The sequence below is a fragment of the Octodon degus genome, unplaced genomic scaffold (genome assembly GCF_000260255.1).
Source record: "Octodon degus isolate 3935 unplaced genomic scaffold, OctDeg1.0 scaffold00011, whole genome shotgun sequence".
NCBI classification, from domain to species: domain Eukaryota; kingdom Metazoa; phylum Chordata; class Mammalia; order Rodentia; family Octodontidae; genus Octodon; species Octodon degus.
In genome coordinates, this window is record NW_004524587.1 from 20,214,116 (window position 1) to 20,219,984 (window position 5,869).

The following is a 5,869-nucleotide window of genomic DNA, read 5'->3' on the forward strand; positions in this document are numbered from 1 at the left end:
GAAAAACCAAAGGAGAAAAGAAAAAAAGGAAAGAAAGAAACAATGAAACAAAGAAAGAGAAAAACAATAACATGATACTCCATGAAAATATTAACTGAAAGAGACAAGGACATTTATGCTAGTTCACACATAACAGTTTTCAAATCAAAAGTTATAAAACAAACAAGAGCATTCTATAATAATAAATATAGCATATAGCAAGATAATATAAATACACAAACATTTATGGACCCCAAAACAGACTTTGAAAATATGAAGAAAATATGAAAAAAAATGAAGTATCTTACAGCAATCCATGGAAATTTCAAAAACTCATTCTCAATAGGGATTCAATAATGAGACAGCAGATAACACAATAAACCCAAGAGATCTATCAGAAACATGTCCGACATGTGCCCAACACATGCTGGCCAACCCTGGGCCCAACAATAATAGCAGACATTCTGTTACTCAGTCCCATTTCCCTCCTCAGACCTCCAATGGGTTGTGTGAGGCCTGGTTCATTGAAGAATGCAGTCTACTACAAAAAATGTTAATCTTGCCGACACCCTCAGAATAACACTTAACTATTTGGTGACCTGGCAGCCTAGTCAATAGATGTGTAACCTTACAAACACACACACACACACACACACACACACACACACACACTGCTGTTAACTGACAAGGTTCAGAATTATGGCACTATGACAGGAATGAGAACACCAAGCACTCAGATCTCAGGCTTTTGGCCGTTCTTTTTCTTCTTTCTCAGGGGGTGGGAAATGAAATTTTCTTTTCAAAAAAAAAAATTTTAGAAGAGTAAGAATAGGAAGGAATAAACATATTAGAATAAAGACAGGATTTCACAAAACAAAGTGATAGGAATTCAATAATAGTTGTTATACTGCATATTGGTATCTTCAAATTAGTTGTTGGAACAAGACATGATAATGGTTAATACCAGGAGAGTAGTGGGGAAAATATAATATATGAAACTCTAGGGAAATACTGCACGTACACAGGAGTCAACCGTGTACTTCAGTAAATATGGGATAACTTGGGAAATAACTAAAGAAATAAGATAAATGATAATTATGCATAGTAAAGAATCCATGAAAACACCTATCAACAGTCTCTCTTCCTATAGAATGTAAATTAATACACACAGAGCCAGGGAGGTAGCTCAGTAAAACAAGCCTGGCAAGTGCAAGGGCTTGAGTTCAATCTTCGTTTCTGCCAAAAAAATAAAAATAAAAATAAAAGTTAATTAATTAATTAATAGATGCATTAGAATAAGGTCAATGCCATTGGCATTATGGGTAATCGCTAGGGGCAGCCTTAGAACCTCCTATCGTTATAGGAGGAGCCATGAGAAGGGAAGAGCCTGTGACTGTGAAGATGTACATTTGATCCCCGTTAGGAGGTGGGCTCTGGTTAGGAAAGCCAGGCTGCCAAAGGCTCAGCCGAGGTAATGAGTCTTCCGTCTTGGCTTCTCTCTACTCTTCTCTTCCTATACGCCATAATGTGAGGAGCTGTCCTCTTCCTATTTGCTTTCTCTATGCCTTTTTGCCTTGGAGCCTGCGACTACAGACTGAAACTTCTCAGACCTGAGCAAAACTCAACCTCTACTCCTTTAAGTTGTGGGGATCAGGCACTTTTTTCCCAGTGATGAAGAAAGGGACTCTTGCAATTAGTGAATGCTTAAGCTACTATTTTTACAAGAATTGTGTAAAACCTTGGGACATACTAAGTGATGAGCAGTGGAATAGTCTGAGTCCCTAGCATGAGAGTGAATTTAATGACAGTGGCTAAACCATAGCATTAAAAAGAGAGAGAGAAAGCAAGAATTACAATTATAGTTTATAAATAATGTTGATTTCATGTAACTCCTGTGTCATCATACTTTGAGAAAGGATAGTATCACTTCATTTTAATTGTATTTTTGCCACAAATATCTAAAACACATCCAATAGCTTCAGACCATCCAGAATGGAGGGGTGCTAGAATGAATAACTAGCCAGTGATCTTTATTTTTTCCATTTATATATTTGGTACAGGGTCTCACTACATGGCTCGGACTCCCAGTGATCCTCCTATTTTCAGCATCCAGTGCTGGGATTACAGGTATGCACCACCACACCCAGACTTGGTTGACCATTCAGCCAGTCCTGCGGGTGGGATCTGAGATTCAACCCCAGGCTTTGAGTTTGCCAAACAGGCACTCAGTCTACTGAGCTATCTCACCAACCCCCTTCAGTGATATTTAAATCAGTTAAGTAATGGGAAAAGAAAAAGATTTTGGTACTGTCACAGATTAGAGGACCCTAGGAATAAACAAGAGCTAAAGGCATTCTGAGAGTTCGGGTGGGATTCTTGATCAAGTAGTCCTGCTAAAGGACTACCAACACATTTTTTTTAAAAAGCTCTGTAAATTTTATCAACATTGTTTCTATAATGCTGATAGCTGTAGCATATCTACATAACAATTTAGGAGGCAGCAGGATTATGAAAAAATATGAAAAGCATGTAAGAATTTTGCAGTGTTTGTATCACTTCCCAATTATTTAAGTGAAATACAAATGTGAACCTGCTATCATTTTTGATTTACATACTACATCATATAATAACAGTGGTGCGTAGGTCTAAGAAATATATCTTTCAAAATGAGTATTCTTTAAATTGTGCTGGAATTCTTTGGTAATATTAACATCAGAGAACCTACAGTTTAATGAGATAACATCATTACAATTGTTTATTTAGGTGCATTATAAGAAAAAATAACCAGAATAGAATTTATGGTCCATATCACCAAAGTTAGACAGAAATAGTTTAAAATTTCGATTTCTTTAGCTACTTGTCATGCAACTTGTGGCAATTTTGTGTGTATGATTTTGAGAATTGAACCCAGGGCCTTGTGCTAGGCAGTTTGCCATGTAGCCATATGCTCAGCTCCCTTTTATTGTGTGTGGCAGGTCTTTATTTTTTGTATTTTTATTTTTGTATTTTTTAGGGGAAAGGCCTACAGTGTGTTCAGGGTCTCACTACTAGATCAAACTGGTAGTGATCCATCTGTTTACAGCCTCCCAAGAGCTGGGATTGCAGGCGTGCACCACCACCTCAGTCTCATTGTTTCTGCCTAGCTTTACATTCACAATTGAACTTGCTCATCCCTCAAGGCTACTGAAATTACTGAGGCTCCACAGAAACAGACCTTTTAATCATGGTAAGCCTCATTCTCCAGTTTTGAAAAATGGAGCTCATCATATCACCATATCTTAGTTACTCTTCTCTCACTTCTGGTACAAAACGCCCAAGACACCAAATTAAGGAAGGAAATGTTTATTAAGCTCACAGTTAGTGGAGGTTTCAGTCCGTACTTAGCTGGCTCCAAGGCAGAGTGTCACATGGCAGAGGACAGCAGTTCATGGTGAGAGCAAAACAGCAAGAACGAAAAGGAGGAGTACTGGCAACAATGGCAACAGAAATCAAGTCTGTCTCACTTAATTTGCATTCAGGCTATCTGTCCCAGGCTGAGTGTAGCACTCACACCCATAATCCCAAAACTGTATTATGAGTCAATTACAAACTCTAGATAGCTCCCCATGACTGCATGAGGCTTTGGGGGACAACTAGATACAAACCATAACACATCTGTATAGAATTTGTCAACATTTATCGAGATGTCAATGACTGTTATATTGAAATGCATATGGCACCTGGTATCTATGTAATATTTATCTTTTTATTATCATGTATTTATGAAGAGATGAAAGCAATTATTATTTGGTCACATGTGATTGCATAATTTGTATCTATGTTTGTATAATAATGTATAATGTCAGGGATCTTTCTGGAGATATTGATTGGGCTTTGAAAGAAACACAGTGACCCACATTCAAACTCTCCCATACATATGGAACAAGGGGCCTGTGAGTCATGCATGAGGGGCAGAGAACCAGCTGAGGTGGGCACAGCAAGGAAAGCTTCCTCTCTTTGAGGACTGCGCCCCGCAGCGCTGCTTAATTTGCATCTTAAGTTAGTGTCTTGGTCACTTTTCTCTCTTTTCTAAGACAAAATACCCAACACCCAAAACTAAGGGAAGAAAGGGTTTTTTTTGTCCACATTTTATGGAGGATTTTGTCCATAGTCAGCCGGCTCCAAGGCAGGGTGGCCTAGCACAGGGGCAACAGCTGAAGGCAGCAGAAGACAGCAAAAGCAGCAAGAGCAAAAGCATGGAAAACAGGCCTCTTTTTCTCCCTTACATGCCAAACAGGCTACCCCACCCCTAGGTGGTGTCGCTGTCATGCCATCTCCATGCCCTTCTGTACCACAGGGTATGGATGGTACAACATGAGGATCCTGGCGCCCTGCTGAGTTGCTTAATTAAACATCTACAATTCTCAAATTAGCACAATGAACAATATCAGAGAGCTGCAAGAACATGCCCTTTTCCGCCCCAGGATGTAGAGCTGGTGAGTAACTCAGTTAAGCTTCTAGACTCCTCAAGTTTGTGTAATGTATCAACCATAACCATCAGGCTTGATGTGCTAGTGACAGTGACACAGTGAAGAGATCTCTTCTTCTGAAAATAATTGCCATTCTTACATTACGCTGTGCTCAATCGGTTGGTGCATTTTGGGTGTCAAAGAACCAGCAATAGTAGACTCCAGCTACTCTGAGTACCTTAACTGGGGTACAGTTCAGCTCTGACCTGAAGAAGGCATAAAAGGCTGTTTACTTGCTCTTTGTTTTGTTCTTTTATTTCTTTCAATCTGACAGGTAACCCGAGGCTTGAATAGGGAATATAACGGTTAACAGAATCAGTTTAAAAATTACTGAGGTAATATGCTTCAACCAAGAACACATAGTTACAAGATACAATTAATAAACTTCAGTCAAGAGCCTAATCACAAGACCATCCTTTACATACACATATTTCTTTCATCCTTTCATTACATATTTAAATTCATCACCCCAAGATGGGAATCCAGCTCAGTGGTAAAGTGCCTACTTACCTTGTGTAAGTCCTAGGGTCAGTCCCCAGCACTAATACAGCAAATATGTGAATTGTCCTTAAAGAACTTAAAGTGTCTCTGAATCCATAATTCTGAGTTCTGATACAAGATTCTGACACAGAATGATCTACTTCTGCTATTATTCTTAGTTTAATAAAAAATTTTAAAGTCTAAAGATGAAAACCCCTGGGCCGGCCAAATAACTCTGTAGATTAAAGAGACTGCAAGCAGGTGGAGGGGCCAGGGGTTCGATCCCCAGGCCTGCTGTGCTGACCCTGCCCCCAGGGTGCACTGAAACTGCGATTGAGACTGGGTATGGTGGCAAGCCCTTATAATCCCAGCACTTGGGAGGCTGTAAACAGGAGAATCATTACGAGTCCAATCTAGTAGTGAGACCCTGAATACCCTGTAGACCCTTCCCTAAAATATTGAAAAAATAAAAATAATTAAAAAATAAAAATAAATAAAACTGAACGCCATATTCCATTGAATCTCTAAATAGCTTCCGTATCAGGCAAAATTAGAATTTGTTTACTTTGTTGATGACAAATATTCATAAGGACATTATTAGTCAGAAAGACTTAAATTATCTAGATTGTATTTCTTGTTGAATTTGATACAATTTTTCAAACAAGAAAACATGTCTGTGCACACACACACACACAAACATACACACACTACGTATCTGCATTTCTCTTACAATTGCATGCAAGATTATTTGGGTAAGGAATGTTCGTTGTGTTCTTACTTCCAGAGAAACAGAGTTATACTCTTAGAAAGTTGCATGCCACAGTTATGCAGTGTATATCTGCATTCCTAAGATGTTCTCTGATGGCTTCCTAAGTTGGATGGATCTGACAGAGCACATTGTT